Raw genomic sequence first — 12477 nt, 5'->3', positions numbered from 1 at the left:
CACTCAGGTGTGGTAATAGTCGCTTCTCTTACTATTGCAAATTTACTGTGAATATCTCAACTCCATAACCAGTCAAAGATATATATGCCTTCATCTCAGCTCATCATTTGGGAGAAATGAGAGCAACCAAGGCTCATATAAGAACCCACCTGAGGCCAGGCAAGGTGGCTCATGCCTGTAATCCCAGCACTTTGGGAGGCCAAGGTGGGCAGATCACCTGAGGTCAAGTGTTGGAGACCAGTCTGGCCAACATGGCGAAACCCCGTCTCTACTAAAAATACAAAACTTAGCCGGGCATGGTTGTGCTTGCCTGTAATCCCAGCTACTCAGGAGGCTGAGGCAGGAGAATTGCTTGAACCCAGTGGGTGGAGGTTGCAGTGAGCCAAGATTGCGCCATTTCACTCCAGCCTGGGCCAAAGAACCCACCTGAATTTGTTAAAGTCTATTGCGGATTATAAGAGACAAGCTTATTTGTGGGAATTACAGAACTTTCTAATGTTGTTAACTTAAAAATGTGGGCTAGATTCTACCTTGGGTTCCCTGATGAGATCTGCATCCATTGTGTTTGTCCCGGAATATTTTTCTCCTCTCTTCCTTTGAGGAATCATATGCCTAACACTAATACTCTTGCTGGGCAGAGCCCTGCTAGCCAATAGCTTCAGAGGATTTTCCAGCTAAGAAGAGCTTAGTGGTGGGGGAAGTGGGGAGTGGCTGTGAGGATTTGCTCATTAATCATGCAGAGATGCAGGCTGCATAATGACTGGCAAAGGCGTGGATAAAAGGATGATGCAGGTATTTTTCAAGGACAAGCTTTGGGGTTAGAGATTCCATTTCTAGAGGCAGGACAGACTCAGGAAGCCCAGGGCTCCAGGAAATGTTGGTGTGAGGTAAGGGTTGTGGCTGCTCCACCTACCCCTAGCCCCAGATCTGCTGGCTCCAACTTTGTGCTGAGAGGGCTGTGAATCACTACACCCCCCCACCCCCCCACAAGCTCCTATCCGCTAAGGTTACACCATTAAAGCAGCTTTACTCCTGGAGGATTTAGTAATTAATCTGTCAGTGTGTCACCATGGCAACATATTTGTGTATCTCAAATGCCATGAGCTCGAGCCAGGATTTGAAAAACTGCTTCATCTAGTGCCCTAGCTAGTGATTAACAAAGGATTATGTTGTAGAACACAGGGCATGCTGGTTGGCTCCAAGGCAAAGGAGGCTTAGGGAACTAATGTTCATTTTTCCTCCTTTAGAAGCGGCTGAGATTCCATTAAGGGATTGGGGACCAGCAGACCCCTTCTGGCTTCATGGGACACATCATGACCTCCTAGGGGCACTAAAAGAGAAATCCTCTGCTGTGCTCCACTCTGCTCTCCTCTCTTCCACTCCTTTCTCTTCTCCCATTTATTAATTCAATAATTCCAAGGAGGGATAAAAGATGTGAGATTTGATTCATTCACCTCAATTCTTAGGCACATGCACTGGTACAAGACTTTTCTCTCATTTTGTTTCATTTAATTTCTCCCTCTCATCCCTGATGCCACATATATTTTCTTCCCCATTATAAGTGTTTTTTACTGGACTTCTAGAAGCAGAATCTGGGACACAGTTTCTTTTTCCTTCCTTCCTTCCTCCCTCCCTCTCTCCCTTCTCTTCTCTTCTCTTCTCTTCTCTCTTTCTTTCTCTCTTGCTTTCTTGCTTCTGTCTCTCTCTCTCTCTGTCTCTCTTCTCTCTCTTTCTTTTAATAAAGAGTCTCACTCTGTTGCAGGCTGAAGTACAGTGGCATGATCATGGTTCACTGCAGCTTTGACCTTCTGGGCTCAAGTGATCCCCCACCTCAACCTCCCAAGTAGCTGGGACTACAAGCATGTGCCACTATGCCCAGCTAATTTTTAAAATTTTTTTTGTAGAAAGAGGGTTCTCACTATGTTGCCTAGGCTGGTCTCCAACTCTTGGGCTCAAACAATCCACTCAAATGATCTCAGCCTCCCAAACTGCTGGGATTACAGGCATGAGCCACCACGCTCTGCTTCAGAGTTTCTTGTTCAAGTGGCTTAAATTGTGGGAGAACTCTCAAGAAATACTGGTTATGGGAGCAGGAGAGGCAGAGAAGTGGGCTCAGGCATGTCTAGCCTCAGCCTACTGATAGAGAGCCCTGGAGCATGAACAGCACTGCAGGGTTGCCTTCCCCTTCCTTGTCCTGCTGACCCTACCGGGAGGCAAGGGGCAGGCCTGCCATCCATGGGGCTGAGGGTTGCCAGCCAGGCAGCTCTCCTCTGCTGAGGGCAGCTCCCCAAAGAAGTAGGGCAGCTGTGAGACATTTGAAGCCAATACACACAGCAGCTGGGAGGATGTGGACTCCAAAACAATGAAAGAGATTGGGTGGGACAACAACAGCTACAACAGGCAATCACGCTTTTGTATTTAATAAGCATCTGTGTGTCTGTGTGTTTATCTGTTACTGCAGAATACTTAGTACTCATTCAAAAAAATTTATTGAACCCCTACTCTGTGCCTATTTCTATTCTGAAAGCTAGCGGGTTATAGTCATGACGAAAACAGACAAGATCATCCCTGCCCTTAGGTTGTTGTTAAGTTGAAGAAATAGATATTAAACAATGATTCACACAAATGAACATTTCAGAATGCAAAATGTAATCCATGCTGAGAAGGAGAAGCTGAGGTGTGACAAAAGATCACAATGGAAGGTGAGATCCATGCTGGGGTGGAGGGAAGGCCTCCCTGGGGATGGGTGTTTATGGCACTGACCTAGAGAGGAGTTGGTGTGAGCTGGCCAGAGAATGGGAGGGAGGCTGCTCCAAGCAGAGGGAGCACTGTCCTGACCTGGAGAAAGGGCTCTGTGAGTTCAGGGAATTGAAAGGAGGTCAGTGTGGCTGGACACAGTGACAAAAGGGTAAGGACATGAGAACAGCAAGAGAGGGGGCCCATGGCAGCAGATGCCAGGCCTCGGAGGTCATGTTCAGGACTTAGAGCTCTCAATGAAAGCCAGTGGAAATCCACTGAAGACTTTGGGCAGGAAAGAGACAAGATGACCATGGTGGGTCAAGGGCTGTGCGGGGTTTGGAGAAGGCAGGAGTGGAAGCTGGGAGGCTTGTGGGGGTCGAGGGAGAGATGCCAGTGCTCTGGACATGAGTAGTAACAGTGGATGTAAGGAGAAGCAGCTGGCAGAGGAGATTTCAGAGGAAGCAGGCGCAGGGGTTGCTGAGGGTTTGGGTGCAGGGGTGAGGGAAAGCAGGAGTGTAAGTTCACACTCACGTGGACAGAAGTGCCATTTTCCAGTGGGAGATGCGGGGCAGGCAGTCAGGAGGATGCGTTCAGAGCTCAGGGGATTGGCTGCACTGGAAATTTAAGCCCAGTGGTTGTCAGCACATTGGTGACACTTGGAACCCAGGGATAAAGTACTAAGGAGCAAAAGAAAAGAGAGAGAGAGCAGGACCCAAGCTCATGCGCAGAGAGGAAACCAGCCATGCATCTGAAGAAGAAACCAGAGAGGCAGGAGGAACACAAAACATGGCAGCAACGAACGCAGCAGAGGAAGTTTCAAGGAGGAGGGTGATGAGTCCTGGGGTATGCCCACTGTTGGGTGCCGATCAGATGGTCTGTGGACAGGGCCGCAGCAGGGTGCGGTGGAACACGAGGGCTGCAGCCTGCTTTCCACAGGTGCAGCTCTGCTGGGCGAGGAGGGAATGCAGGCCGGATGCAGGGCACTCTTAAGTAAGTTTAGTTATTTGTGGAAGAGGGGAAGGGGCCGCTTCCAGACTGGGAATCAAGATCAATTTTGTTTTTTTAAGATGTGGGAGATGTTTGAATGCTGGGGAGGAGTTGGTTTATGGGGACAGTTGATGGCACAGGAAAGAGAGGGGTTAATTGCTAGAGAAAAGTTGCTACAGAGGTGGAAGCAGGTGGGAACAGACCACCATTCCCATTATCTGGCCAATGCTGAGCCCATCCATATTGGGGTTCCAGCCTAGAGACATGACAGCAGAGGAGGGATGGGAACATCTAAGTGGTGAAACTGTCCCTATAGACTTTATAAAATTAATCAGGGAAGAAGGAAGGGGGAGAAATGAAGATAAACCAAGCTTGCAGCACACTCAGCATTAACCATGAGGTCCGCTTGCTCTCTGATCCACTTCCTCACAGCTGTCTGGGGCCTATCGACTCAGGATTACATGAACCCTGTTACGAGATGATCCTTCCCCTTAGCTGCTCTATAGATAACAACTTCAGCATTATAAAACATTAAATTTTCAATTTGAGATACTCTTTCAGTTTCTGCATACCAATGAAACTACTGATGCCAGCTGGTCTTAAGGACCTCACAGGAGCTGAGTCACCAAAGAATGCAGTTTCCACATCCTGATGGTTTCCTTCCCCTTACCTCAACTAATCAACAACCCCAAATTCTTATCTACAAATGGACCAAATTCTTTGATACTGACTGGCACTGGCCGAGGCTTCCACATATGGCTCAGTGGATATGTAACAGGATTGTTTGCCCAATGCCTGGCAAGTCAATATAACAAGACAAGGGGGATTGCTGCAGAGAAAAAGTCTAATAATCATAGGAGAGCTAAATGAGGAGGTGGGAGGAAACCTCAAATCCACCAACCTAAGGAATTTGGAGCTAGGGATATTAAGGGCTTTGGAAAGGGCTGAGATATGGGGATTGTTGACTGGTGGAAGAGTGCAGGGTGAAGTCATAGGACAGGGAGATGAAGAAACTGCATTCTCATGCTGATTTGGTTCCTTGCAGGGTCTTCAAACTGGCTGGCATCAACCTTTCCTGCTGGAATTCAGGATATGAAGAATATCTTGAGCAATTCTTAAACAAAAGCCCAATGATTCTAACATCAGAAGTCCTATCTATGGGGAAAATGGGGATTTAAACAGTCAGTATGTTGAGCTCCATGAATTTCAGTTTAAGGAAGTGGGCCAGAGTGCAGCCTGATTAATGCTTAATTATAACTATATTTCTGCCCCAAACCTGGCATCTAAATTCTTGTTAACCCTATGAGGATGGTTTTATTATTATTATTATTATTATTTTTATAAAAGAAAGAGGTTTAATTGTCTCATGGTTCTGTAGGGCTGGTGAGACCTCAGGAAGCTTATAATCATGGTGGATGGGGAAGCAAAGATATCCTTCTTCACACGTGTCATGAAGGAGAAGTGTTGAACAAAGGGGGAAAACCCTTACAAGGAATGGTCCTTATAAAACCACTAGATCTCATGAGAACTCACTATCACAAGAACAGCATGGGAGAAACCACCCTGATGATTCGATTACCTCTCACTGCATCCCTCCCACAACACGTGGGGATTATGGGAACTACAATTCAAGATGAGATTTGAGTGGGGACAAAGCCAAACCATATCATTCCAACCCTGGCCCCTCCCAAATCTCATGTCCTCACATTTTAAAACACAATCATGCCTTTCCAACAGTAACCCAAAGCCTTAGCTTTTTCCAGAATTAACCCAAAAGTCCAAAACCAAAGTCTCATCTGAGACAAGGCAAGTTTCTTCCTCCTGTGAGCCTGTAAAATCAAAAGCAAGTTAGTTACTTCCTAGATACAATGGGGGTACAGGCACTGGGTAAATATACCCATTCCAAATGAGAGGAATTGGCCAAAACAAAGGGGCTACAGACACCATGAAAATCTGAAATTTAATAGGGCAGTCATTAAACCTTAAAGTTCTCAAATGATCTCCTTTGACTCCATGTCTCACATCCAAGTCACACTGATGCAAGAGGTAGGTTCCCACAGCCTTGGGCAGCTCCACTTGTGTGGCTTTGCAGGGTACTGCCCCCTACTCCTGGCTGTTTTCACAGATTGGCACTGAGTGTCTGTGGCTTTTCCAGGTACATGGTGCAAGCTGTTAGTGGATCTACCATTCTGGAGTCTGGATGATAGTGGCTCTCTTCTCACAGCTCCACTAGACAGTGCCCTATTAAGGACTCTGTGTGGAGGCTCTGATCCCACGTTTCCCTTCCTCACTACCCTAGCAGAGGTTCTCCATGAGGACTCCACCACTGCAGCAAACTTCTGCCTGAACATCCTGGCATTTCCATACATCCTCTGAAATCTAGGCAGAGGTTCCCAAACCTCAATTCTTGACTTCTGTGTACCTGCAGGCTCGACACTACATGGAAGCTGCCGAGGCTTGGGGCTTACACCCTCTAAAGCCACAGGCTGAGCTGTACTCTGGCACCTTTTAGCCACAGCTGAAGCGGCTGGGATGCAGGGCACCAAGTCCCTAGGTTGCACACAGCAGGGGTCCCTGAGCCCAGCCCAGGAAACCATTTTTCCCTCCTAGGCCTCTGGACCTGTGATGGGAGGGGCTGCCATGAAGGTTTTTGACATACCGTGGAGACCTTTCCCCATTGTTTTGGAGATTAAAACTTGGCTCCTCGTTACTTATGCAAATTTCTGCAGCAGGCTTAAATTTATCCCCAGAAAATGGGTTTTTCTTTTCTATTCCATGTTCAGGCTGCAAATTTTCCAAACTTCCATGCTCTGCTTCCTCTTGAATTCTCTGCTGCTTAGAAATTTCTTCCACCAGATACCCTATATCTTCTCTCTTAAGTTTGAAGTTCCACAGATCCCTATGAGGATAGTTTTAGACACTCTTGGGTGATTCGTCTCCTTGGGTGATTCATCTCCTTGCAGGTATAATGCTGAACCACACTTCTGCAGGCATCTGGTCCCTGGCTCAGTCAGTGACTCCAGAGCCAGTCCAGCCCATCAGGGCAACCCTCTTCTCAGGCCCCAGACTCCCCTCCTCTCTGCTTCTGGCCATTGAATAATGAAGTCCACCAAATCTTGAGATGACATTGTCAACCCTGCTTTCTCACAGCTCCCTAATTCCATGTCTCCCATAGTCTCCGATTATTTCTGGGGGTGCCTTGAAATGTAAAAGATATTCAAAGCAAAATTTGTCGGCAGTCAACTTAATTCATACGAGCATTCCATTAAGGCACTTAAAAGGATGGCAGAAAATCAAACAATGGGAGGGACATGCTGCCCTTGAAAAGGAGTTTCTTTGCTGATGCCACCACTGGAAATAGTGCCATTAATTTTATAAAAGAGGTATCACATTCAGAAAGACTCTATCAACCACTGTAAATGCTTTGGAGCCTCTAACAGTTGTGAAATGTGGAAGCCAAGGATGTAGGGGCCTGTTGGAGTGCGCCCATTCCTGGATCTGGGAAGGAGACACCTTTGAAGTTGTACCTCTTGGATGGCTTTGATCCTCCCAGACCCAGAGATAAAGACAAGATGAGGGAGGTGTTATTAGTGTTATTATTTATACTTAGTGGAGCTTACATGTGGGACCTCCTTTATAAAGTGCTTGGGGCACTACTGATTTATAAGTAATTTCATTTCTCACAGCATCACTTCTGGGTGGAGGAAGAATGCCAGAGGCAGCTCTGGAAATAATCACTTTTCTCCAAGTTAGAGTACTCATTAATCCAGGCCTAGTGGGAACATCTATTCCCTTTATTGTATCCTTTTACTGGAAATTATTTCTTTAGTAGAAGGTCATGTGCCTCAGTGACCTGGAATGGGGGTTCTCCAGTAATTTCTATCATTCTCCCCTGTTGAAAGCTTATGTACTAAGAACATCTGGGTAAGAGTCACAGGCAGCTTGGAAAAGAGGGCAGTGATTAGGGACTTCTAGTTTTATTATTTTTTTTTTAGCATTTGTTGAGATTGGTTTACAATCCAGGACATGGTTAATCTTGGTGAATGCTCCCTAGGCACTTGAAAAGCACATGTGTTCTGCTGTTATAGGGTTGTTTGTTCTGTTAGATCCTGTTGGTTGAAGGTGTTGTTCAATTCTTCTATATCCTCATTATTTTCTTTTTTATTTTTTTAGAGACAGGGTCTATCTCTGTTGTCCAGGCTGGAGTGCAGTGGTGCAGTCATAGCTCACTACAACCTCAAACTCCTGGGTTCAAGTAATCCTCCTGCCTCAGCCTCCTGAGTAGTTAGGACTACAGGCTTGTGCCACTATGCCTGGCTAATTTTTAAAATTATTATTTTTTCTCTTTCTGTGCCTAACGTAGCCATGGCTCGTGGTCCCAAGAAGCATCTAAAGCAGGTAGCAGCTCCAAAGCATTGGATGCTAGATAAATTGACTGGTGTGTTTGCTCCTCGTCCATCCACCAGTCCCTGCAAGTTGAGAGAGTGTCTCCCCCTCATCATTTTCCTAAGGAACAGACTTAAGTATGCCCTGACAGGAGACAAAGTAAAGAAGATTTTCCATGCAGTGGTTCATTAAGATCGATGGCAAGGTCCGAACTGATATAACCTACCCTGCCGGATTCATGGATGTCATCAGCATTGACAAGATGGGAGAGAATTTCTGTCTGATCTGTGACACCAAGGGTTGCTTTGCTGTACATCGTATTACACCTGAGGAGGCCAAGTACAAGTTGTGAAAAGTGAGAAAAAATATTTGTGGGCACAAAAGGAATCCCTTATCTGGTGACTCATGATGCTCGTACCATCTGCTACCCTGATCCCCTCATTAAGGTGAATGACACCATTCAGATTGATTTGGAGACTGGCAAGATTACTGACTTCATCAAGTTCGACACTGGTAACCTGTGTATAGTGACTGGAGGTGCCAACCTGGGAAGAATTGGTGTGATAACCAACAGAGAGAGGCACCCTGGATCTTTTGACGTGGTTCACATGAAAGATGCCAATGGCAACAGCTTTGCCACTTGACTTTCCAACATTTTTGTTGTTTGCAAGGGCAACATACCATGGATTTCTCTTCCCCGAGGAAAAGGTATCTGCCTCACCATTGCTGAAGAGAGAGACAAGAGATTTGCGACCAATCAAAGCAGTGGGTAAAATGGTCCCTGGATGGCATGTTAGATCTTTGTATGTAATTAAAAATAATGTGGCATGATTGATAGCCAAAAATAAAATAAAATTATTATTATTATTTTGTAAAGACAGGGTCTCATTAAGTTTCCCAGGCTGGTCTCAAACTCCAGGCCTCAAGTGATTCTCCTGGCTTGGCCTCCCAAAGTGCTGGGATTACAGGCATGAGCTGTCACGCCTGGCTCCTTGTGGATTTTCTATCTAGTAGTTCTATCAATTACTGAGAGGAGAACGTTGAAGTCTCCAACCATAATAGTAGATTTGTCAATTTCTTCCTTTGGCTTTATCAGTTTTTGCTTCATGTATTTGGAAGATCTGTTTTTGGTGCATACACACTTAGGTTTGCTATCTCTTGTGGGTAGATTGATCTTGATCTTTAATCATCATGTAAAATTCCTCTCCGTGTCTGGTAATTTCTTTGCTCTGAAGTCTACGTTGATATTCATATAGCCACTCTTCCTTTTTAAAATTTAATACTTACATGATATATCTTTTTCTATGCTTTTACTTTTTACTTAGCTATATTATTATGTTTGAATTGAGTTTTTTATAGACAGCATATCATTGGGTAATGTTTTTAAATCTACTCAGCTAATCTTGTCTTATTTTTAATTAAAAAATTTTTTACACATAATAATTGTATGTATTTATGGAGTACAATGTGATATTTTGATACATAAACATATTGTGTGATGATCAAATCAGGGTAATTAGCATATCTATCACCTCATTTATTATTTCTTTGTTACAGGCACATGCAAAATCTTCTTTTCTAGCTATTTTGAGATACTCTACTGTGTAATAGGACATCAGAACTTATTCTTCCTTTCTAATTGTAACTTTGTACCCATTGCAATCCTGTCTCTTAATTATTTAGTCCATTTACATTTAAAGTAATTATTGACATGTTAGAGTTTAATTTGTTTACCATTTGTTCCCTGTTTCTTGTTACCTGGTTATCTTCCTTCTGCCTTCTTGTGGGTTACTTGAATATTTTTTAGAGTTCCACTTTAATTTATTTATATATATTTTTAGTATACCACTTTGTATAGTTTTTGTAGTGGTTGTTCTAGCTACTATTCTATTCATATGTAAGTTATCACAGCTTACTGGTGTCAATGTCTTACCATTTCCATTGAAGGGTAGAAAGCTTACTTCCTTTTAATTCCTTTATCCTCCACACCTACAAAAATATAATTGTCCTAAGTATAACCTCTACATACATATCAGAAAATGTATAACTTTTGCTTCAACCATAAATACGATCAAAGAAACTAATGAATGCATGTTGAATATTTACTTCTATTTTTACTGAAATGGAATAATAAAAGGCTGAAAATCCCAGCCTTTTATTATCATTGTCTTTCTGTTTTGAGGGATTTTGTTAGCAATTCTTTAAAGGTAGGTCTGCTATCAACAACTTCTCTTAGTTTCTCTATGCCTGAGACTGTCTTTTTTCCCCTTACATTGCTGAATAATAGTTTCACCATCTATATAAGATTTATGATTGGGAGGTCTTTCTTTCAGCATTTGGAAGATAAGCCACTTCCTTCTGGACTCCATGGTTTCTGACGAGGAACCCGTTCTTCACATTGGGGTTCCTTTACAGGCCATGTGTTGCTTCTCTCCAGCTGTGATCTTTGTCTTCAGTGTTCAGAAATTTAATTATGATATGTCTTGGTGTATGTTATGCGGGGTGGATTTTATTTGAAGTATGCTGAGCTGCTTGGATCTGCAATTTTATGTTTTTTGACACATTCGGAAAATTTTCTTTTTCTTTTTCTTTCTTTCTTTTTTTTTTTTCTTTTTTCTTTTTTTTTTTTTGAGAGGGAATCTCACTCTGTCGCCCAGGCTCGAGTACAGTGGTACCATCTTGGCTCACTGCAACTTCTGCCTCCTGGGTTCAAGCGATTCTCCTGGCTCAGCCTCCCAAGTAGCTGGGACTGCAGGCACATGCCACCATGCCTGGCTAATTTATGTATTTTTAGTAGAGACAGGTTTCACTATGTTGGCCAGGCTGGTCTCAAACTCCTGACCTCAGGTGATCCGCCTCCCTCAGCCTCCCAAAGTGCTGGGATTACAGATGTGAGCCACCGTGCCTGGCTGAAAATTTTCTTTTTCTTTTTTTTTTTTTTGAGACAGGGTCTCACTTTGTCACCCAGGCTGGAATGCAGTGGTGTGATCTTGGCTCACTGCAGCCTCGACCTACCAGTTTCAAGCAATCCTTCTGCCTCAGCCCCCCAAGTAGCTGGGACTACATGCACACACCACCATGCCAGGCGAGTTTTTGTATTTTTTGTAGAGACGAGGTTTTGCCATGTTGCCCAGTCTGGTCTTGAACTCCTGGCCTTAAGTGATCAGCCAGCCTTGGCCTCCCATCGTGCTGGGATTATAGGCGTGAGCCACCATGCTTGGCCTATGGGAAATTTTCAGCATTATTTCTTTGCATACTTTTTCTGTCCATGTTCTTTCTCCCTTATTTTCTGGACTTCAATGATATGAACGTTGGATCTTTTGTGATTGTCTTAGAGATATCTGAGGCTCTGTTCTTTTTTTTCAGTCTATTTTCTCTTCATTGTTCAGATTGTGTATATGCTACTGACTTACCCTCAAGTTCACAGATTCTATTCCTGTCATCTCTACTCTACCGTTGAACCCATCCAGTGAGTTTTTATTTTGATTGTAGTATTTCTAAGTTCTATAATTGCTGTTTGGTTCTATTTTTTGCTGAGATTCTCTATGTTTTCATTTGTTTCAAGGTGTAATATTATGGAATATATATTTTGATTCTGTCCACAGTTCCTGGCTCATAACCCTTGTAATTTCCTGAGTGACTAGAGCAGTAGGATTATCTTTTGTTAAAATATTTGACCTTTTGTCCTCAGATCTGAAATAGTTTTAGAATAGCTCCAGAGTTGTAAGGTGAACATGTCTTTTGTTATTTATAACAATCCCCTTTTGACCACACTTGAGTTTGTTAATGAGGTGGTTTTTGGAGAGTCCCTAGATAACCACTGGATGGGTGACTGGTTGCCAGGGGACCCAACCATGTGATTAGTGGGTTGGAACTCACAGCCCCATCCTTCACTTCGGAGGACAGGAGAGGGCCTGAAGTTTGAGTTGATCACCAGTGGCCAATGATTTAATTATGGCTACATTATGAAACCTCTGTAAAAACTCAAAAGGACAGGGTTTGGAGAGCTTACAGAAGCTGAACACGTGGAGGCTCCTGGTGAGTGGCACGCCAGGAAAGGACGTGGAAGCTACATGCCCCTTCCACCTGGCTGTCCATCTGGATCCTTTGTAAAAATCGTTTATAATAAATGGGGAACTATAAGTAAAGTGTTTACCTGAGTTCTGTGAGCCACTCTAGCAAATTAATCAAACTCCAGATGGAGATCATGGGAATCCGTGACTAAGAGCCAGTTGGTCAGAAGTATAAGTGACAACATACTATTAATACTTGTGACTGGCATGTGAAATGCAGGGGGCAGTCCTATGGGATTGGGCCCTCAGCCTGAAACTGTCGTTACAGGGCTAAGAAGAGTTACATGCTGGG

General features: G+C 43.9%; 1 pseudogene; it reads left to right on the top strand.

Annotated features, from left to right (window-relative positions):
- The first annotated feature begins 8091 nt into the window (after window positions 1-8091).
- On the top strand, window positions 8092-8885 carry LOC100587359 (annotated as a pseudogene).
- The last annotated feature ends 3592 nt before the right edge of the window (window positions 8886-12477 follow it).

This window comes from Nomascus leucogenys, chromosome 13 (assembly GCF_006542625.1).
Source record: "Nomascus leucogenys isolate Asia chromosome 13, Asia_NLE_v1, whole genome shotgun sequence".
Taxonomy (NCBI): Eukaryota; Metazoa; Chordata; class Mammalia; order Primates; family Hylobatidae; genus Nomascus; species Nomascus leucogenys.
Note: the sequence above shows the minus strand (reverse complement) of the source record. Positions and strands in the feature narration are given on the sequence as shown.